The sequence below is a fragment of the Opisthocomus hoazin genome, chromosome 7, assembly GCF_030867145.1.
Source record: "Opisthocomus hoazin isolate bOpiHoa1 chromosome 7, bOpiHoa1.hap1, whole genome shotgun sequence".
NCBI classification, from domain to species: domain Eukaryota; kingdom Metazoa; phylum Chordata; class Aves; order Opisthocomiformes; family Opisthocomidae; genus Opisthocomus; species Opisthocomus hoazin.
The window spans coordinates 68,565,282-68,588,452 of record NC_134420.1 but is presented as its reverse complement, the minus strand read 5'-3'; the positions used below and the strand labels follow the sequence as shown (position 1 = coordinate 68,588,452).

At 46.8% G+C, this 23,171-nt stretch overlaps 1 protein-coding gene across 2 annotated transcripts in view; it reads right to left on the bottom strand.

Moving 5' to 3' along the window:
- The window catches only part of GPR132 (G protein-coupled receptor 132), an 87,060-nt gene extending 74,148 nt beyond the window's left edge, over window positions 1–12,912 (bottom strand). For both annotated transcript variants that reach the window (XR_012764595.1, XM_009937595.2), the window contains exon 1: window positions 12,653–12,912. The gene's annotated coding sequence lies outside the window, so the exon portion shown is untranslated. The remainder of the gene's footprint in view (window positions 1–12,652) is intronic.
- Window positions 12,913–23,171: the final 10,259 nt, after the last annotated feature.

Sequence of the window (23,171 nt, the reverse complement as noted above, 5' to 3'; positions counted from 1 at the left end):
ACCTCATCTGAAGTACTCTGTCCAGTTCTGGGCTCCCCAATTCAAGAAAGATGAAGAGCTACTGGAGAGAGTCCAGCAGAGGGCTACAAGGATGGTGAGGGGACTGGAGCATCTCTCCTATGAGGAGAGGCTGAAGGAGCTGCGCTTGTTCAGCCTGAAGAAGACAAGGCTGCGAGGGGACCTAATATATACTTATAAATATCTGAAGGGTGGGTGTCAGGAGGATGGGGCCAGACTCTTTTCAGTGGTGCCCAGCGACAGGACAAGGGGCAGTGGGCACAAACTGAAGCATAGGAAGTTCCATCTGAACATGAGGAAGAACTTCTTCCCTCTGAGGGTGACGGAGCACTGGAACAGGCTGCCCAGGGAGGCTGTGGAGTCTCCTTCTCTGGAGATGAATATCCCGTCACCGGATGCCACCTGGACAAGGTCCTCTACAGCCTACTGTAGGTGACCCTGCTTCGGCAGGGGGGTTGGACTAGATGACCCACAGAGGTCCCTACCAACCCCTACCATTCTGTGATTCTGTGATTCTATGTGACCTGGTGGGGATGGACGTAGATCATTATCAGGCTGTTTCTTTGTAACCGTGTAAATTCCACGGCAGTTGATCACTCTGGACCTGACTGGTGCAGGGGTAGTTATGTGTGAACCCCTGTGCCCTCTGGCAGAGTTTTTTTTCTTACCAGATTGTCCTGTTGTGAAAAATTCTCCAACGAGAAGGGTTAACTGCCCTGCCTGGTTGGCAACATTGGATATTCTTCATGCTCTTCTAATGACCATGGAAGAGCCATGTGCAGAACTGCTCTGCAGAGCTGTCTCTCCAATGACTATGGTACCTAACATAGATTAAGCTCCTAAGTTTCAGGCATCTGAGATTGTATGAGGTGACATCAGACCTGTATGTGGCCCTGAGTGTCTTCAGACACTTTGGAGAACAAGCCAAAAAAAACCAAGCATGCAGCAGAGCCTCCTCACCACCATCACAGTACAGAGTCAGGCCCACAGCATACAACTGCTGTGCTCTTAGCCTCGGATGGATAAAAACATTAAAGTTAAAAGGAAAATCATATGCATTATGAACAACAAAATGACTGGTTTATACCATTATGCTTTGATTTCCTCAGGAAAACTAGGACAATTAAAGGCAGGAAGGAAGATCATAAATTTGAAAGAAGAAAAGGTGATAACTGCTTGCCTGAATAGGAAGTTTTAAATAGTCTGTCATTGACTCACCATGTTTTGGAAAACAGTATACCTTACACTTTTACTCTTTCTTGCAAAATATAGAATAGATATCATATTATAAATTAAAATAGACATGTGTGGTAACCTGTACCTAAACTGATCAAACACATACCAGTTTCAATACTAGTTCCAATTATATGTGCTACCCTTTCACGGTGTAAACATATATGGAAGAATAGCTAGTTTTGGGACCCATTCCATGAACAAAAATAGCCTTCAGCCTTTCAGTCATAATAAACTCTCCATCACAAGACTTGGCCCCTTTGTAAATCACTCGGTCTGTAACATGTTGCCCACACCTAGACAGATGTATATTGCCTCTTTAAACCAGAGAGACAGACCCACGTAACATCTAGTTAGCCATGGTCTGTAACAGTTGTTTTCTGTAGTAGTCTTCCTTTGTAAAAGATAATACTTCGGGACAGCTGAAATTGATATAAATAATGATAATGTATATCTCCTCAATCACGATCAGGTGTTCCACTGTTCAGGAAGTTGGGCATCTTTAATTAAATCTTCTTTCCATCTCCTCCCATTATTTAATAGATAAAACAATACAAGAGTAGAGAAAGATAGTATTATCCTTATCTCCTGGTAGGGAAATGTTGGACACAAGGGTAGGAAGATTAAATAACTTGGGTTCAGGAAGTCTGAGCTGAAACTAGGAACTGACCCTGGACTACTTGTGCCACCGTCTCAACCACGAGCCTGCACTTCCTCTCATTTAGCAAAACCGAAGTGGCATGCAATTTGAAGATTAGACAATGTAACATTTGCTTTGAAAATATAGTATTCATTTGGGGTCCTTGATTACTAGTCCCAAATCCAACTATTGTTCACCTATCTGCATATTCCCTTTACAATTGTTTGTCTGAAACAATACTTATGTAAGCACCACATTGTCCAGTCAGAATAGCAGCCCTGGAGCCTTGGGATGCCCCTTAAAAGCTATTTTCAACAGCTCATAGTTACTGTACACATGTGGTCGTTCCCTGATAACCATGCTCAAAATGTGGCCAACAGCCAGCATTTGAGCAAGATGGTGCCTTACTATGGCTTCTGTGTAGCCAAAACATGCTTCTGAAGCCAGCACGGTAACAAGAGATGAACAGATCACAAATATTTTGATAGGCATAGCCCCATAAAACATCAAGTTAGAAACTCAGTAGCCCACAGACACCCATGACTTCAGCAGCTGCTTCAACCTGTATCTAAGCAGCAACCCACATGAGTCAAGTGGTGGGAGTGAATTTCTTGTTCCCTTCCTTCAGAGCTTCCGTTAGTGTTGCTGCAATCACTGTTACGGGCACTCAAGTGATGCTGTATGATTATAACGTGCTGTCACCCTCCCAAACATGTAGGTGGATTTCATACCACTTACGTGTAGCGAAAGCCTTCCTACCAAGAAGAATTGCCAGGAATTCCTTAGCCTACTGTGAGAAACACTGCCTGAGTGGAGAGGTGAAGAACTGCCACTTCTGGTGAAGATCAGATAAGAATGAGGAGTGTCTCTATTGGGTGCAAACTCAAGAGTAGAGGGTCTGCTGGAGACATCCTGCTGTAGGCTCCTGAAACCCCAACGTTAATAAAGGCTCAGGGATGACCTGTGTGAAAATGAGGAAGAATTGGCCATGCACTTTTTGAGGTTTGTGGATCATAACCTGCACTGTAAATACCATCCAGAAATCTGTGGGCAGCTGACACAGAGAAATGGAGGCACTGGTGAAACAAAACTGGAGCATCTCCACTACGAGGAGAGGTTGAGGGAACTGGGCTTGTTCAGCCTGAAGAAGAGAAGGCTGCGAGGGGACCTTATAAATGCCTACAAATATCTGAAGGGTGGGTGTCAGGAGGATGGGGCCAAGCTCTTTTCAGTGGTGCCCAGTGACAGGACAAGGGGTAATGGGCACAAACTGAGGCACAGGAAGTTCCGTCTGAACATGAGGAGGAACTTCTTCTCTCTTAGGGTGACGGAGCACTGGAACAGGCTGCCCAGGGAGGTTGTGGAGTCTCCTTCTCTGGAGATATTCAAGACCCGCCTGGACAAGGTCCTGTGCAGCCTGCTGTAGGTGACCCTGCTTCGGCGGGGGGGTTGGACTAGATGACCCACAGAGGTCCCTTCCAACCCCTACTATTCTGTGATTCTGTGATTCTGAAATGGTCCAGCTGTTTTGTAAGGTAACCACTGAAATTCCCAATAGGTTCTCTCATCTTTTCCCAGATTGGGTGGTGTTGTCCACAAAGGAAGAAGAGACATGGAGAGATGATGGACAAAACTGGGATTCAAGTGTAGCATTAATCTCCTGTCTCTGGTGAAAGTCTAGCTGAGGTTGTCAGGAGTTACGTCCTTGAGGTATGACAGTGTAGGGTAGCTTTCTCCCAATTCCCACGTTGGAAAGCCAGGATACTACCACAGGGATATCAAGGAGGAGGTGAGATTGATCTGTTCTCTGGTCCATGTTGATTATTCTCCAAGAAAGGGGAATAAATAACAACCCCGCAAAGGACATCTGCAATCTTTGTGCTGGGACTGGGCTTCTCAGTGTGAGATTTCATGTCCTTTGCCTACCATACATTTGCCTTGCCCATCCATGGCTGTGCACATCTGGAGTGATCTAACCCCATGCAGCTGGGATTTTCCACCTCTTCTGCAGAGACCTTCCCTCCCCCCACTGTGACACTTTTTTCCAGTATTCAAGCTGTGTTGATTTTTCTTCCATTTTCATCTCTACTGGCCCAAGCAGTATTGCTGAAAATTTGTCTGTAAACATGCTGTGAACTCAGAGGCAGGCAGCTGGTGACTCCATGTATGTGGAGAACCAAACACAGGACCAGAGTGTGTGGTGATTTAAAATCCTATTCTTCTGGGTAATGGAGACCTTTCAAAGCGAATCCTGCTGGAGATCTTGTCAAGTCATTGGATCATTACACCCCTCCCCAGTCAGAATGTGGCCCTGTATGTGTAGTCCCACCATGGCTAACTGGTGAGTTAGAACCCTATTGTCCCTCTCACACAGCAGCATTCTTTCATGGTAAGATTTGTCACCATATCAGACTATACCTTGCTGCTACGTATGTGTTTATTTCCTTTGATCTTCCTAGTAAACAGGTAACTCCTTCCACCCTCTTGTCTATACCAGTTAATCTATAACATTACCTGTTTGCCTGCAGTCTTCTCAGTAGGCCCTGCCCCAAGTGATATTCCTATCAGAACTTCAAAGGTGGATTAATATGGTTCTTTTTAATGAATTATCAGTTGTAGTTTTCTATCAGTCTTTGCATCCAAGGGTCTTTTCTGGATTACTGCTCCCCACAGCCTCTTGCTTACTGTTTTGACCTCTCTTCAGTGAGCACTGTTACTCTGTGGATGTTTCTGCACTTGCAGATATGTTCAATTTCTTGCTATTCCCATTACGTCCCGCTCTTCATTTACTGAAATCCCTTTAGGATGGTGCTTCTAATAAATGATTTGCAATTCACACTCCAGCTGGGTGTTATCTTTGAACTTGATTGATGTGTTTTTCTTCTCCTTCCTTGATGTTACTGCAGATGAATATAATGTCCAACACAGCAGGAGTCCCTGAGGAGCCCAACATGGCAATATTTACAAGCATACTCCTCTTTCTGTTCCAGGGGGAGATTTTAATCGCTTTCGTTGTTACTCTTTGTATCCACCCTACATCTTTCTTATTCTGCTTTGGACCCAGTCCAGCCACTGTTAAAGTCAACTCTGTCTGCATGGAGTGCTTTAGGGATGGACCAGGATCTACAGGAATATTATGTCTGAAGAAACTGAGTAAAATTGCTTACTGAAATTAGGAGGTCTCCGCAGGAGAGCTCTCTGTACAACCAGTTGAATTGTCAATGAGTGAAACCCTTAAGGGCAAATTTACTGAGTGACTCAAGGGACTGTACCCCTCTCCTCCTCCCACCAGCATGGCCCACTACTCTGTATACTCCATCCCACATGACGTATAAGCAGCTGCTTATTCTTCACTGTCCCCACCCAACACACACCACCCCTGTGGTTTTCCTCCTCCCATCAACATCGTGAGTATAATCTGGCTGTAGGGTTTATCACTTGGATGCAACTGCTTCTTTTAATGTGACCTGCCTTTGTGTGTAACACATTTCTGTTTTGTTCTTCCTGCAGAACATCTGCTAGTAGTTTCTGATTATTAGAGACCAAGTTTCACCTGGAAAGGATGTTAATTGATCTGTAATTCCCCTTTTGGAAAAGAAGCTTGATGTTTTCCTTTTGCCAGTCATCAGGGCTTTCTCAGTTCTTCAGGAGCGTTTGAATATAATGGATAATGGGCCTAAGAGTTTTTCAGCTAATTCCTTTAATACCCTTGGGTATGTACCATCTGGCCCTCTGTGCTGATTTGAATGCATTGTACTCTTAATATTTCTTTGCTGTTTCTTTAATGATTTTGCTATCGTTAACTCTCAGCTTCTTGGCTTTCCTTTGATTGCTCATTGCACAGAGTGTTTTTAAAGGAAATTTAGAAAACTGAAATAGGTCATGATTTTTTCAGCTCACTGCATCCATGGCAGAAATGAACTCACTTCTAAAATTCACCTTTCATCAAGAAGCATTGTGTCTTAAAAGTATGCGCTGCAACTATTATCTTTTACTCTATCCAAGTAAGACTGCATTTACAGAACATTTTCTGCTATTTGAAAAGTCACACACAAGAGAATTTTATCTTGGTCTAAGACCCTATATCCAAGTCTTGTCTACTCGATACTGCTAGGGAATTTTCCCTTCTTCCTATCGCATCCTATTTTCTCTCTCTCCAATAACATTTATGTGACCCTGCCTACATCCTTCAGATACTTGTAGACTCATGTCTGCTATTTTCTTATCTCTTTGCCAGCTTATATCTAAGCATCACTTAATCTTCATAAATCAAACCCACACCAAACGATCTGATCATGTCTCTACTCTTCTTCGAGGCCTCTGATTTTACAGTGTTTGGCATTGGGATGCCAAGAAATTAACAGCAACCTTTCAGCTGTGTCTAAGCCAGGCCAGTTAGTGTGGTGCCCACTGAGAATGGCATGGGTCTTTTGCAATGCAAGCTGGCTGCCGAAAGTTACAGGTAGATTGTCCTCCTGTATCACCTCCCAGCCTTTCCTTACGTGGCTGCTTCTGAGTGTCCTTTGGGGATATTTTTTCCTGAGTGCTTGTAGCCTACATCATTCCAGTTTCATTGTTATTTCCTGGCCACATTGTTAATCTCTGTAGGTGCTGCAGGGTAATTTGTCATTCAATAACTTTCAAAACTCCTCCCATTTTATCATCAACACCATCTTGCTGTACTGTGCATTTCCCTTGCTTACTTGCATTTCCCTTGCTTTTATTTTTCTCCAAACTTTTCTTCCTATTTTTCCATGTTTTTACCTGAATATTTTTCCTTTTAAATGACTTTTATAGGATTTCCTTTTCCTTTTTTTTTTTTTTAATTATTCTCCTTTCTATGTATGCATGTTAGACACAACAGGTTTATACTGGACTAGCTCTAATACATAGTCTCCTTGAAATAGCTACAGACAATGACAGGTCTACCCACATGCTGAAAGATGTAGTAAAAGGTAAGTAAAATTTATTAGATGAAACAGCAAGCAGGCAGCACGTCTACCAGGGCATGCTCCCAGGATGGCTTCAGTTTGGATGTGAATCATTCCCTGTACAATCCACCCAAGATGGAAGTGGACAATCTCCTTACTTCTTGCTTTTAGGTGGCACTAGATAAGAAAGCTCCTGTCTTAACTCAGGTCAGATTCGCCAACAGGACTACGCTGGAGCTGCTTTACACTTCTGTTCTTCCTCAGCTCCTGCATGAGTGGAGGGGCAGGAGCAGATCAGTTCAGTCACCTTTGATGACTTTGATGCTGTTGGCTAAGGGTGTTCCCAAGGCTGCTTTCAGCAGCAGGCTTGCCTCCCTCCTGCTTGGCTCATGCCCTGAGCATAGCCACAGAGTGCCATGGAGGGGCACACAAGCCCCACATACCTCTTCAGCCCCAGCACTCAGGGTCCTAGCAAAAATGCAGGGAGCCCCCAAGCCCTGTGTACAGAACATTAGCTAAGAGACCCTTGGGTAGCAGATATCTTGGATGGCCTTCAGGCCTCTCCAGAGGCTGCTTTCAGTTCCATACGGACATCGACTTCAAGACCAGTAGTTGTGATTGCCTTCCTTTCACTCTCTAGCACTCCATTTCTTTGCATGACCTGCGAGGTGGTGTCTGGATATGGACTAGTCCATGCCTGTCAAAATGCTGGATGGGAGGCAGACCAGGATAGGACACTGGGTAACTTCCCTAAGCCTTCAGGCTCCAGAGAAGAAATGACCCCTTTTTTCTGCTGAAAAATGAAAGAATTGCAGAGACAATAAACAAAGGGCTGCATTAAAACCTCTGTTTGCAGGAGATCATGAAAATTTCTGTATCAACGTTACTGTATCAACCGTACTCCCCTGCAGGAGGAGGGATTAAGAGTGTTACAAGACAGATTTACAAACGAAGAATCCAACGGAAATCTTTGGCAACCCCCTTCCCTTCCTCTTCTGGGTCTCACCCTGGCTTCTTGTAACACTTAGAACGAAACCACCAGCTCTTGCTTATTTTAATGTGTTCTCTATTTTGCCCTGAACCCAAATGAGAAATCAAAGGTCTGGCTCAAGCACTTGCAAGTAAAAAAGCTCTAAAGCCAATATATTTAAGGCCCTTGAATGATATACTGGAAATAATTCATCCTAAGACCATGAGAGGGGAATAGTGTTGTTTGTTAAAGGAATGTGCATTGTGCTGATAGTAGGCAGCACTGACATGTAAAGAGCAATGAGTGATACTGCAAAACAAAATAAAGGTGAGAAAAGGGGCATGAAGACTGCATTGCACTGTGTTGTGGAAGAGGAGCAAAATAAAGGCAAAATCCAGTTTCAAGCTGCCTTTATTTTCTCTTCCAATCTGATCCTTCGCTTCCGTTCTTAGAAATTTGCATTTCAACATGTCTTTCTTGGTACACAAGAGTATGGTATATCTTGATACATCCGTGGTACACAGGAGCATGACCATCTCTCTCCCATATAGTACTACAATGTGTTTATTACCATCCAGGACTCATTTATTCTCTGTGACTTGTCCATTTTTGAACTAAGATAAATCAAAGTTATGAAAGCATCAGTGTGCTGGTTTTGACTGGGGTAGAGTTAATTTTCTTCGCAGTAGCTCATATGGGGCTATGTTTTGGCTTTGTGCTGAAAACAGTGTTTATAATAGAGGGATGTTTTAGTCACTGCTGAGCACTGAGTCAAGGCCTTTTCTGCTTCTCACCCCACCAGCAAGGAGGCTGGGGGTGCACAGGGAGCTGGGAGGGGACACGGCTGGGACACCTGACCCCAGCTGACCAAAGGGGTATTCCATACCATATGGCGTCACGCTCAGCATATAGAGCCGGGGGAAGAAGGAAGGGGGGGACATTCAGAGCGATGGCATTTGTCTTCCCAAGTAACCGTTATGTGTGATGGAGCCCTGCTTTCTTGGGGATGGCTGAACAGCTGCCAGCCGATGGGAAGTAGTGAATGAATTTTTTGGTTTGCTTTTCTTGTGCATGGGGCTTTTGCTTTACCTATTTAACTGTCTTTATCTCAACCCATGAGTTTTCTCACTTTTACGCTTCTGATTCTCTCCTGCATCCCACTGGAGGTGAGTGGGCGTGCGGCTGTCTAGCTGCCGGCTGGAGTTAAACCATGACAATATAGACACATCCCAAATAGTCCTTTCGTATCAGCGTTTTGTCTCTGTTACTCTGTATTTTAACAAAACACTGTGCTTTCTACTCTGTCACTACAAACATCTGCCTTATGTCCCTTTGCTTCACAGGTAAGTAATGTTTTCTCTTTCCATCTTCTAGTAACAAGGTAAATGCACCTTTGCAGTCGTCATTCCTCACTGCCTTTACATTAGCACTTTCTCACTGAACCTTGAGCTAGGATAGCTTGAGCCACTGCAATACTGTTACCAGGTGGGATTTTCTAGAATAGATCACTACAAGTCCTGTCTTCCTCTGTTCTGCTGTTTTTCATCACCATTTTTCAGCGAATGGTTCCCAAACACAACATTTCTAATCAGTCTTTCTCAGATACAATGGAGGGGTGCCACAGCATATTCCACAGACTCCTGCCTGTCTTGACAGACAATTTCTAAAATCTCTCGAGTTGCGAAGGAGCATCTCCTTAGCAGGATGGTACTCGAAAGAAGTTGGAAGGTATACTTGATTTTAAGCACAAACACACATCCTTCAAAGGCTGCTGCATAGAGAAGCCCATTGAAGTGAGTATATCCTCATGGCTCACTACTGAGGAACAAGAACATGGCCATATGGAGCAGATGCGTGTTTCAAACCACTGTCTGTGAGCAGTGCAGTCGAGAGTCCCATTAGCTGAGCCAGAGAAGAGAAGAATAATGGGTCAAAAATGGCTGAATACAAAGGGGCAAATGCTGGAGGGTATGAAAAAGAAAGACCTATGCATTGCAGCCCTCAAGGCTGCCCTATTAACATGAGGACTTGCTACATTTATTTAAGCAGGATGAACAAGATAAAAAGAGCTTGTTAGTGTTGGATGCTGAGGCAGTGTTTAAGACTTCCCTGACTCACAGCTCGCAAGCTGGTACTCGTTTTGCAAGTTCAGTCCCTGTTCAGATAGGATCAGGGAACGTCTCTGGGCTGGATTGTGAAGGAAGCAGAGTCTTGCCAAATATGCTCTGCCCACAGCACCGTCCAGACCCGTCAGATGATATTTCTTCTAATTTTACTAATGTATGCTTGGCCTCGATTCCACACTACCTGAGGCTACAGCCGTAATAAAAACATGGCACACATGCTGTGGGTGGGAGCATGCAGCTGGCGGGAGTTGAGGCACGTGAAAACGAAAACAGAACCCTTTCTTAATTGCAGCATAGAAATGAAGAAATAATATTCTGATTCTCTGCCTTCTCCCTCTCTCTGTGGCAAACCTTCACCCATAGCCCTGTCAGGTGCCAGAGAAGATGACAACAGGTTTCATCTGTATGTAGGTTGCTCCATACCCTGAGCAATGCTTGGATTTTCAGGCAGAAATGGTCTTGTATGCCACACACAGCTTGTGTTCAGGTGTGGCTCCTATGCTAGGGCCATTCCATGTACACACCTTGTGGGTTGCACAGGTGAATGGGATGTTTTTGGCCTAATTCCTACCTGAGGATGAAACCGTCGAGCCACTGTCCTGCCACAGTCATGCAAGACGTCCACTCTCTTGACACAAGCTTGTCTCCTGCCCATGAGCTGCCTCCTTGTGGCACAGCTCTGCGCTGTGTGAAAATCTCACTAAGCGGCTCACGGATTTAGAGAAGTTGGACTTCTTTGGGCCATGAGCCGTTCTGAATATGCAACTTACAACATCGCCATTGTGTCTGTAGAAAAGAAATTAAAACTGAGGCCCAAGAGAAGGCACGAGCTTGGTGGGGAAAAGCAAATCTACTACTAGTATCCATGGGACTTGTTAGTGAGGTGACATGGGGAACCTCTTGTCTTTAACCGAGAAACGTTGCCAAGTCTGGGACCAGACCTCCAGTTGTTTCTGGGCCAGGTGTGCTGCCTCAGTGAGGGTGTTTGCCATGAGGGCGCATACCTCCATCTACCAGTACTGACCTTCATCCTGAAAGGGAAAGGACAGAGATGAACTGCTTGACGCAGCCTTGTTTCCACTCTTGGGGTGTAAACACAGGCATTAGAGGGACACTCTGTCAAGGGACCAGAATATGTTCAGGTACAAATATCATGCTCACCACTGAAACCAGCCAGCCATTGCAGCTCTTGACCTCCCTGCCACATTGCCCCACTAACATGTGCTCCTCATATCACTTGTTAGGGGCCACCTTATTCTCTGACAGCTTTTCCCATTGGAATCTCTTGCAGAATGAATCAGCATGGGTTACAGAAAGCCATGGCTAGTGCTGAGAAGGCAGTTTATGTTCTGGGAAATTTGGGATTTTTATGGACCTGTAGAAGCCTCAAGCTTCTGACATCAGACCAAAACCTTGTTTCCAAGCTTATAGTGAGAATTGCAGATATCAGGAGTATTTTCAGTCTAAAAATTTGTATTCATCACACATAGCACAGTCTGTTCATGTTGATTTTCAACAACAGTATTTTATTTACTGGCAGCATTTTTTGCTGGCTGATGTTTAGCAACTCCACCTGCTGATGCCCAACCCTGCAGGATGATACGCAAGTAAAGATGACGCAAGAAATACAAAATAGTCTCTTCCTTCTTCCACTTCTTCTTCTGGTTGATTTCACACAGTTGGTATAATAATGATTGCTTTTTTCACTGGTCTGTGCTGCATTTGTCTCAGATGCCTTAAAAACCCTTGCCCAAGCAATGTATTGTCACATCAGGAGTAGTTTCTTTTCCTCATTCTCTCCGGGGGAACCTCCACCCCTGGGGGGAACCTCCACCCCTCTCTAGGCAAAACACATGAGATGCTAAGGCTTAAAATTTATGTAGCCTGATTTAAAAGCCAGGACGTCTCCTGGTCTCAAGGGAAGGGAAATGACCCTTGGCTTATTTTGCAGTCACTCCTTTTCAGAGAAGGAAGTGCTAATAAGCGCTCACTTGAGGCACAACAGCTTAGGACAAATGAGGGCCAAAAAGCAGCCGCATAATTGCTGTGACTGGGAATAAAGAGGAGCCAAGGAGAACACGTGAGAAGTTTCCCTTGTGAGCGGTGCTCTGCGAGCGATACACATCAGCAGTCACGCTAACGTCTGAGGCAGGAGCTACCTCCAGAGCTGCCCCTGGGGAGGTGCTTCCCCTCCAGCTCAGCTGGAGCCCGTTGCCGGAGCTGGGTGGTGGGGATGCATCCATGGTTGCAGCAGGGGAGAGGAGACAGAAGGGAAAGGCAGCAGTGGAAAAAGGAAATGTGTAAAGAACACTGCAGATGTTGGTAGGAGTTAGACATGGAGAGAGTACATCGCACACCCTGCAGATACGTGAGTGCTCGAGCAGTACGTGAACAGCTCTGAAACCCGGTCACGCTCACCCAGGGGAAACCTCAGGTGAGATCTCAAAGCACAGCATCCTCAGGCTCTCGGGAGCCCTCCTGGAGACATGGCGGGGCACTGGTTCCAGCCGTGCCCGGCACCTTCTCCTTGAGGTGAGCCTTCCCACCGTGTCCCTCGCGGGGAACCGTCCCCTTGGCTGTGCCCCCCCCCAGGTGGCCCAGCCCCAGGTTCCCCTCCACACACCTCGAAAGCGACCATGCTTAAGGCCTGGCGGGGCACAGTGCACACACAGAGCACCACGGACCCAACGCGTGATGCAGCTGGAAGTCAGAAAAGGCCAGTAGTTTGTCTTACCTGGCTGGGCAATCACAGACCACCAGATTTCACCCGAGTACTGGGTCCAGCGACTTGGTTAGGCAAAATACCTCGGTCCTCTCGAGACTACAGGGTCTCAGTCAAAAGGCTGGAAATGGGATAGACCGATCCCGATGTTGTCTGGTGCCTTGCCAGTGACAGAGAAGGGCTTGGGTGAGCTGTGCCTCTGAGATGTCAGCAGGCAACCAGCAAGCCATTACTGTAGAGGAAGGCAAAAAGAAGCCTGGTCCTTGCTCTCTGATCTGAGGGAAAAACAGTTTTGAATCTCAAACACAGCAATCACTTTGACCCTCAGCAAGTTAGAGTCAAGAGTCAAAAGGGGATGTGGCAACGCTAGCATGCACAGCTGTTGCACCACTTTTCTTGTTGCAATTCCTCTTAGCTCGTTGCTCAAGCATAGTCCACCTGACCCTTCTGGCCAGCATTTGCCAGTGTTACACTGAATGAAGGCTCAGAATGATAGTGTATCTGATCCTCATTAGTCAATTTTAATAGTTCCCAGGCAATGTGTAAAATGAACATAAGTAATTACTTAATGAAAAGTTTGATGCACACAAAAACTTCTGTGTGCCGTTTGAATACTATAAATAGCTTATAAGAAAATCCATTGTCAGGCAGCAAATCTAGGAGTCCTAGACAATAAACTCTTTTGTGTTCCTCATTTATATGTCATTTTCTTGCTATTACATGCTAGAAAGTCTCAAAAGGGGATTTGCTGTCATGTGTGTATGCAAACACACACTCACACCAGATCTTTCAGAGATGATGCTCCTCTGCAGTGTCCTCATCTTACATGAGTGAGGGAAGGGCAGCACCTTAGCCTCTCCACAACAGGTAATTCATCAGTCAGTACCTCTACTGACTTATTATCCCACTGTATTTAGCATTGGTGTGGCCTCACTTTGAGTACTATGTGCAGTTCTGAGCCCCACAGATTAAGAAGGATGTTGATGTACTTGAATGCATCCAGAGGAGGGCAACAAAGCTGGTGACAGGGCTGGAAGGAATGCGCTGTGAGGAGCAGCTAAGCACTCTGGGTTTGTCTGGTTTGGAGAAAAGGAGACTAAGTTATCTCATTGCTCTCTGCAGCTTCCTGAGGAGGAGTTGTGGAGAGGGAGGTGCTGAGCTCTTCTCCCTGGGATCCAGTGATAGGATGCATGGGAATGGCTCAAACCTGTGTCAGGGGAGGTTCTGACTGGACACTAGGAAGTATTTCTTTACCAAGAGGGTGGTCAAACACTGGAATAGGCTTCCCAGAGAAGTGGTCAATGCCCCAAGCCTGTCAGTGTTTAAGATGCATCTGGGCAATGCCGTTAGTAACATGCTTAAAGTTTTGGTCAGCCCTGAAGTGGTCAGGGAGTTGGACTTCATGGTCATTGTAAGTCCCTTCCAACTGAAATTCTGTTCTGTTCTGTTTTCTATTCTATTCTATTCTATTCTATTCTATTCTATTCTATTCTATTCTATTCTATTCATTTCCTTTGCAAGAGACTTTTCCCCTTAGCCCTCAGCTGCTGTCAAAGGCCCTTGCTTGCCTTCTACACATGCCATGAAGTCCCCTGGGGTACAGGCTGCTCAAACCTAGTCCACAAGAGAGAACTGCTAAAACACAATCCTCTCTCTCTGCGGCCTGGTTTGCTGAGTGTGGCTGAGTGTGACTGAGTGCAACCTGCCAGCTCAACTGCCTACGCTAACACTCTGTCCTGGGGAAATGACACCTGAGCATTTCCAGTAAGTGCTGCATCCTTTCACTGGCTGCTTCTGGGAACTCCCAGCTGAATCACCTAACCCTCTGCAGACGTGCACGCATTTCCTACTGTTTCTCTCTGGAGAAACTGACCTGTGTGCACCCTCTTAGAGCACGTGAGCTACACGGGCAAGGCCAATCAGCCAGATATCAGCCAGACAGATGAGTATTTTCAGGAGCACTTCAATCTTCAGGTCTGTGCCTTCTGCTGTCATATTGTGAGCTGGAAGCATTCTGAGCCTTCAAAGGAAGGTGGTAAATGAGCAAAAAATATCATCTTAGAATGCATCTACTTCTGCAGGAGCCACAAGCTTGTATTACTGTCACATTTTGGAGACAGAACCCCATGAGTGATAACCACACTGAGGACATTGCAACTGACCTGCTCCACAACATCCAGGAAGAGGAAGAACAGGAGTTGGTCTCAGAGGGAAGAGTAACCCCCACACCATGCAGTCTTGCCCTATTGTACATACTCACTTCACTGAGGAGTATTCCCAGTAGCTGGATGAAAGCATATCATGCAGACAAGCATTCTTTCTTGCTACAACATAGTGAGAAGGTAAGATTTCCTAATAGCACACTTCTTACTGCAAGGCTGGGTTTTCCAGGCTGCATGTTGTTTCATCATGTTGCACCTTCACTAGCAAGACTGAAAAGCCTCTCCAGTTCCCTCTGTCAGTTCTCTTCCAGGTGGAACCACCCACCTGCAGTGATTAAGTCCCTTCTCAAACTGCTGTCTGACAAGCAAAAGCCATCCTGGTCCCCACTCCACAAAGCACATTTTCCAGCTGCATCCTCACTTCACTGATCCTCCTCTACACCCTCAAGTGTCTTGTAGCAGACACAAAACTGTTTTCCTGATTGCCTGTCACTCCATCATCCATCCCTGTGTGAAAGAAATAGACTTTTCTTGTCACCCCACTGCATGGAGAGCACCTCTTGTCGTTGTTGGCACCGTTTCCCAAAACAGTTTCCCATCCTGTAGGTAGACCCGGGATTTACTTGAGATGAAGAGCTTGCAGCTGTGCCAGGCTTTCCAGATAGCATTTGTCAGAGCGCATGTAGTTTAAGCAAACAGAAACATAAAGAACAGGCTGACTATCCCTACCCCTCGCTCGCCAAGTTCTGCACATGTTCCCCAGTAAAATTCCCAAATGAGGTCAAGGCATTTAACTCATTATCATCATAGAGTTCCCCCCAGACTGAAGGGTGTCCAGACAGATGACAAACACTATATCTAAGTAATATGGATCACTAAAATCCGCCACTGCAACGCAGCTGCTTTGGACTGGAAAACAGCAGCTATCCTAAGCCAAGAGTGTTACACAACCATAGCCTAGAAAGGAAGAAATCAGCAAAATGCCTCTGCTTCAAATGGCAGCTGAAAACTAAGTAAGCTAAAATTGGGCTTGGCCAATGACACTCCGACTTCACTTCAGCATCTGGGAAGGGGAGATCATGGTGGTTCTAGTGGCCACAAGCCACCAGGAAATTAAAAGTAGCTTTCTATTTGGGAGGCTGGAGGCCAGCAGCGCTGTGGCCCCTACCAGAACTGAATTAGTCCTGTGTTGACCCAGCCTGACAGCACTTCCTGCAACATCTGGATTTTCTTTGGATTTCTCTGCCAAGTTGCAGCTTGTTCCAAGCCGGCTGAGTTCATGAGACCTGAAAACAGACAGCTGGCTAAGAGCTGGCAGCATCAAAGGCAAGAACTGTGCGAAGAGCGAGGTGACCCGTTTGCCAGCAATCACGTGGGCATCCGCACAGACCAGGCACAGGCCACCAGCGATGGTCCAGGCTTTACCTGCATTAGCAGCCCCTCTACTGTGTGGTAATGGCAAGGTTGCACAGGGACAGCCAGGTCCCGTCTCCATCCCAGACAGTTTTTCCCAGGGTGGCTGCATGCACAGAGCAGCCTGCCTTCAAGCAAGCTCCAACAGGAGCAGCTCTCAGGGAGGGATTCGCCCTCTGTTACACAAGCTGACAGTGCGGGAGAGTGAGTCACGGCACCTGGGAGGCCAGCTGAGCAAACAGGGCTCCCCCAGGAGAGATGTACCTCCATCCCTCCCTGCCTGTTCCCTGTGGCATCTTGGGCCAATCTTGTCCACGGGCACTCACTCCAGCTGATATTCCCCATCTCTTGTGCAAACTTCCACCCAAGCAGGGTGCTTTTCTGCAGACCCACTGAAAATGTTGATGCCCTGTGCAAACCGCAGGGCATCTGCATTGCAGCAAAATAAAAGATATGGTTTGTAAAGAAACACTCACCTTTGGACTAGAAGGATGGTCCTACAGGACACACGGATGCACAAGGACATGAGCGAATGCCACAGTCCCCGATGGCACCCATGGCGATGGGTCACGGTGGCTGGTGGGGCCAGCCAGGGTGCTCGTGCTGGTGGTGGCATGGTGGGCGACAGGCGTTACAGGTGTTTCCTCAATGGCACAGCTGCTCAGGCTGAGCTGAATTTTTGAAGAAGCAAGCAAAGCCCTGGTGTAGTGTTTTTGTGCACGTGGAGGGTGTGCCGTGGAGCCAGAGAGTCTGGGACAGCCGCGGTCAGAGGAAGCCGCTGCGGCTGCTCATGGAGGAGGAAGTCAGCGTCCCAAGGCTGGAGGCAGGCTGAGCGCTGGCTTTTCCCGGAGTGGAGGGGAGGTGGTGGTGGGGAGCTGGAGAAGGGAGCACAGCCTAACACAAGAGCACGGAAGGAAGAGGCTTGGAGAGTGTGCCGCTGATGTGGATGCGGAGGAGAGAGCTGGGAAAGCAGTTTGTCCCTATAGCTTGCCCCTACAGAGAGGAGGATGCAGCTTTTGCGAGATGTGGGAGAAAGGACTGAGGTTTTGAGCTGGAGGGAATGGAAGGAGAAGGGACACGTTGGGCAGACACAGCTGGGGAGGTGGAGAACTGCTCCTGAGTGGAAAATAAGCCAGGAAATGGTGGCTGGAACAGGCGGGTAAAAACCAAGTGGACTAGGAGAGAGGGAAAATGTCACTAGTGACTGAGAGTCATCATTCAGTGCTGCCATAAAGGGCCAGGCTGAAATGCGTGTGAGGTGAGAGACATTGTGGAGCAGCCAAGGTGAGTGAAAACAAACCTTTGCCCTCAGGTATCTGTAGCAACCACAGAATCGATGTTACCTTGTATACCCATGCCTTCATTTCACCATCGTTTTTGTTTTGCTCTGTTAAAACCCTTAAGCTTTACCTGGCACCATTTAAATCCAATGAAAGGGAGCACAAGAGCAGGGAAAGGGCATATATTTTTTGCTGGAAAATCCCCACATGCCTGTACACAAGCAGGCAGCAGACCAAAGCCACGCAGTCAGCAGCAGGCTAGAAGCTTCCAGCAGCACGTGGGGCAGGTCACCAGCATTGTCCCATAGGCATCTCCTCCACTGCATGGAGAAGCCAAGCCAGCAGATATTGCAGTGTGCAGACCCCAAGCCAATGCCGACTAGCCATGGGGCAGTGCCAGGGCAGGATTTCTAGGGAGCTGGGGCAGGAGAAGAGGTTTGCTATGTTGCAGCCACCCAGGGCAGCTTCCAAAAAAGGGGTCAGAGAATGATACTTTCTGGGTATGGGTTTTACTAGTCAGTTCTGATAAACCAGACCCAAATGCTTCCTGCCCAGCCCAGGACTAAAAACTGTGTCTGTTATTGGTGGCTGACACCTATATGCCTTTGAACGTACCCTAGAGATATCCTAATCAACTACTGATTGAGTAAACTCCTCACCCAAGGGCAGTGCAGCTGGCAGCATCCAGGGTCTTTGCTCTCCAGTGCATGGCAATCCCTTGGTTGATTCTGCTCATTCCTCGGCACTCGCTGCCATCAAGGGGCTTGCAGAAATCGAGGTGGGAGATGTCTGATGCTAAAGCTCAGCAGCGTTAGGATGGATCTGCAGAAACACTGTGTTTGGCTCAGGCTGGCTGGGGTTCAGCAGAGACGTGTAAGTGAAGAAGCGTGTCTTGATGATGTGGTTCGTAAATTGTGGGCTGCGGACTGAGTTTCTCATGTTGGCATCTGACATGTACCCAGTGAGGTTTTAAAATAAGTAGCTCCAAGAACAGCCAAAGAGGCAGGGCTGAGCTGCCCAGGGCTGTGTGTCTTGTGACTGGAGTCTCCATCGTCTAATAAAACATGAGATGCGGCTGTGGCTGGGCCATTACAACATCTTCTGTAGACACCCTTTGTGCCTGCTGGGATTGAGGTCATTTTGCAGCTTTTCCCTGCAAGCTAATTAGGTTTCTCTATCCTTAAAGCAGAGACAAGTATTCACAAAAATATTAGGAGTGCAGCATATCTGAGAGCCCTCCACTTCTGCCAAATGTTTGTTGCAAGTGGCCAAAATGATCAAAAGTTGACCTGGAGGGAAAAAGAATGATACAAACAAATGTAAAATCCTGACCAGAGAAACTACATGAAACGAAGCTACAAAATTGTAACTTCTTTTTTTTCATTAAGTAGAGTTTTACTAAGGAGTGGCATGTATTGTGGCTATCATGTACAAAATTTAGATGTACTAAATATTTCTAAAATTATATGGCACTCTGTGGTGTGCTATTATATATCTATCTGGGGTTTTTACCTGCAACAGCCCTAACAATTAAGTCTGTATAATTCTTGCTAAACCATCCTGCAAGATCAGAATTGCGGTCAGTGCTTCAGCAAAGAGAATAGCTGAGGTGTGTGAAGAACAACTTGTCAAGCTGGAAAACACATAGCACCTGCATTCTCCCATCATACTTGGGAGAACAGGTACTGGTTTTTCACACCAACATTTTTCCTAGAGTGTCTGCAATACCTGTTCCAAATACTGACAGTCTGCAAAAGGAGGTGACAATGTCCCAGGGACTGGAGTAATTTGTAATAGCGTGGAGCTGGCAATGGAAAGTGTCCAAAAATGTCTTCCTATAAACAAGATCTAAATCCACCATTTCTACTCCTGATGAGCAATGCCTCACGCAGTTCTGGATCACAGAATCACAGAATCACAGAATAGTAGGGGTTGGAAGAGACCTCTGTGGGTCATCTAGTCCAACCCCCCTGCCGAAGCAGGGTCACCTACAGTAGGCTGTAGAGGACCTTGTCCAGGCGGGTCTTGAATATCTCCAGAGAAGGAGACTCCACAACCTCCCTGGGCAGCCTGTTCCAGTGCTCCGTCACCCTCAGAGGGAAGAAGTTCCTCCTCATGTTCAGACGGAACTTCCTGTGCCTCAGTTTGTGCCCATTGCCCCTTGTCCTGTCACTGGGCACCACTGAAAAGAGCTTGGCCCCATCCTCCTGACACTCACCCTTCAGATATTTGTAGGCATTTATAAGGTCCCCTCGCAGCCTTCTCTTCTTCAGGCTGAACAAGCCCAGTTCCCTCAACCTCTCCTCGTAGGGGAGATGTTCCAGTCCCCTCACCATCCTTGTAGCCCTCCGCTGGACTCTCTCCAGTAGCTCTTCATCTTTCTTGAACTGGGGAGCGCAGAACTGGACACAGTACTCCAGATGAGGCCTCACCAGGGCAGTGTAGAGGGGAAGGAGAACCTCCCTTGTCCTGCTGGCCACACTCTTCTTGATGCACCCCAGGATCCCATTGGCTTTCTTGGCAGCCAGGGCACACTGCTGGCTCATGGTTAACCTGTCGTCCACCAGGACACCCAGGTCCCTCTCCACAGAGCTGCTCTCCAGCAGGTCCACCCCAAGCCTGTACTGGTGCATGAGGTTGTTCCTCCCCAGGTGCAGGACCCTGCACTTGCCCTTGTTGAACCTCATCAGGTTCCTCTCTGCCCAGCTTTCCAGCCTATCCAGGTCACGCTGAATGGCAGCACAGCCTTCTGGTGTATCTACCACACCTCCCAGCTTGGTGTCATCAGCAAACTTGCTGAGGGTACATTCTAACTCTTCATCCAGGTCGTTGATGAAGAAGTTAAACAAGACTGGGCCCAGTACTGACCCCTGAGGGACACCACTTGTCACCAGCCTCCAACTAGACTCAGCGCCGCTGATGACAACCCTCTGAGTTCTGCCATTCAGCCAGTTCTCTATCCACTTCACCGACCACTCATCCAGCCCACACTTCCTCAGCTTCCCCAGGAGGATATCATGGGAGACTGTGTCGAAAGCCTTGCTGAAGTCAAGGTAGACAACATCCACGGCTCTCCCTTCGTCTACCCAGCCAGTCATGTCATCGTAGAAAGCTATCAGATTGGTCAGGCATGATTTCCCCTTGGTGAATCCATGCTGACTACTCCTGATAACCTTCTTTTCTTCCACTTGCTTCATGATGGCCTCCAGGATAATCTGCTCCATCACCTTTCCCGGGATGGAGGTGAGGCTGACCGGCCTGTAGTTCCCTGGGTCCTCCTTCTTGCCCTTTTTGAAGATTGGAGTGACGTTGGCCTTTCTCCAGTCCTCGGGCACCTCTCCTGTCCTCCAGGACCTCTCAAAGATGATGAAGAGTGGCTCAGCAATGACATCCGCCAGCTCCCTCAGCGCTCGTGGGTGCATTCCATTGGGGCCCATGGATTTGTGGACGTCCAGATCGCTTAAGCAATCCCTCACACAGTCCTCCTCGACCAAGGGAAAGTCGTTCTCTTTGTAGGCTTCATCTCTTACCTCCGGGGCCTGGGATTCCTGAGGGCCAGTCTTAGCACTGAAGACTGAAGCAAAGAAGGCATTCATTAGCTCTGCCTTCTCCGCATCCTCCGTCACCAGGACACCCTCCTCATTCAGCAGCGGCCCCACGTTGTCCCTAGCCTTCCTTTTGCTGCTGATGTAGTTGAAGAAGCCCTTCTTGTTGTTTTTGACATCCCTTGCCAGCTTCAATTCCAGGTGAGCCTTGGCCTTCCTCGTCGCATCCCTGCATGCTCTCACTACGTTTCTGTACTCTTCCCAAGTGGCCTGTCCCTCTTTCCACATGCCATGCACCTTTCTCTTCTGCCTGATCTCCGCTAGAAGCTCCTTGTTTAACCATGCAGGTCTCCTGCCTCCTTTGCTAAATTTCTTTCTCAGGGGGATGCATTGCTCCTGTGCATGGAATAAGTGTTGTTTAAAAAGCGACCAGCACTCATGGACCCCCCTGCCTTCGAGAGCCCTGGCCCACGGGATTCCTCCCAGTAGCTCCTTGAAGAGGGCAAAGTCAGCCCTCCTGAGGTCCAGGGTTTTGATCCTGCTTATCGCCCTGCTTCCTCCACGCAGGATCCTGAACTCGACCATTTCATGGTCACTGCAGCCGAGTCTACCTCCAACCTTCACGTCCTCCACCAGTCCCTCCTTGTTTGTTAACACGAGGTCCAGCAGCGCGCCTTTCCTTGTTGGTTCCTCCACCACTTACATCAGAAAGTTATCATCGATGCTCTGTAGGAACCTCCTGGATTGCGCCTGCCTAGATGTCTTCTTGATGGATGTCTTCTTGAATTTTAAATGTGACTTGGAAAGCATTAATATTAATTGCGAGTACTAAGAGCTTTGCAGGTTCTGCTGATTCGGATGGAAAAGCAAAGCGTACCTGTCTAGTTTCATGATTCAGCCCCATAATAGGTGGTTTCAGTTCTGATGGCAGAAATCACCATGGCAGTAGAGATGCAGGAATCATAAGCCGCTGTTCAGATTCCCAGTCTGATCTTTGCTGTCTGAGTTGTAAACCTGAAACTTGTACAAAAGAAAAGCTGTATCATCTTTCTTAGCAGACAGAGAATTGATAGAGCACAATACACAATTACCCTGCAACATATATTCCTTCCTTTAGGAAAAGTAAATTCTTTAACTTTCAAATAAATACGGGAAATTTAGTTTAAAATGATTAAATATTTGTCACAGAAAAAATATTGGCAAATACATATGCATATATGTATATGTACACATACATGTGTATATATATACGTGCACACTCATATACATACATAAAAACACACACACATTTCTTCATGACTTCCCATTTCTCACTGCAAGAGCCTTCGGTTAGTGCTGAGTGCAGGTGTTTGCCTGCTAAAAATAGTATATACATGATGTTCAGGCAACAGTCCTTATCAGCCCTGCCTGACAGTGGCTGCATCCCCCCAAGTATTACCAAGCTTTCACAATTTACCTGAACAGCTGGAAATAAAGACCTTTGTTAAGAAAACTCAAGCTGGCCAACTTGGTCTCAGGCATCTTTATCCCTGCTTTCAGACTGAAATCAGTTTTCTATGAAGCAGGGAGGAAAATCCCAATGAGAAACTGATAAAGGATGAGGAATGTACTCGATAAAGAGATGCAAAGGGAAATAAAGGTGTGGCTTGTGTTTCATCTTTAAATATGAGATAAGAGTGTGGCCATGAAATACTTTGAATAGAGACATTATCAAAACCTGAACCATGTTTTCTCTTACAGCAGCTTTTGTTTGGGGAACCTGACAGTAAAGTCTAGAAATGAGGGCAATGCTGAATATATACCAGAAGGGCATTTTTATACCTGTAGAGTCAATGCACAGGACCAACGGTGAGCACCTACCTGTGTTGAGCATCTGTAGATTTAAAAAATATTGTCAAATTTTGCACGAGTGCAATAGAGAACCATAGAAATGAGCAGCAAGCTGCCTAAAGAGCCTGTTCTGTTTGACACAAGGAAGACTGCGTGGTCACTTGGTGAGTAAGCATGTTCCCAGGGAAAAGGCATATTCACGTATGAATGTGAAACAGAGCACTGTGCAAAGGTTTGGAGCCAGAAGGGACTGAGGCACAGGGTGATGTAACCCCACCAGCTCGGATCTGGAAGATGCACT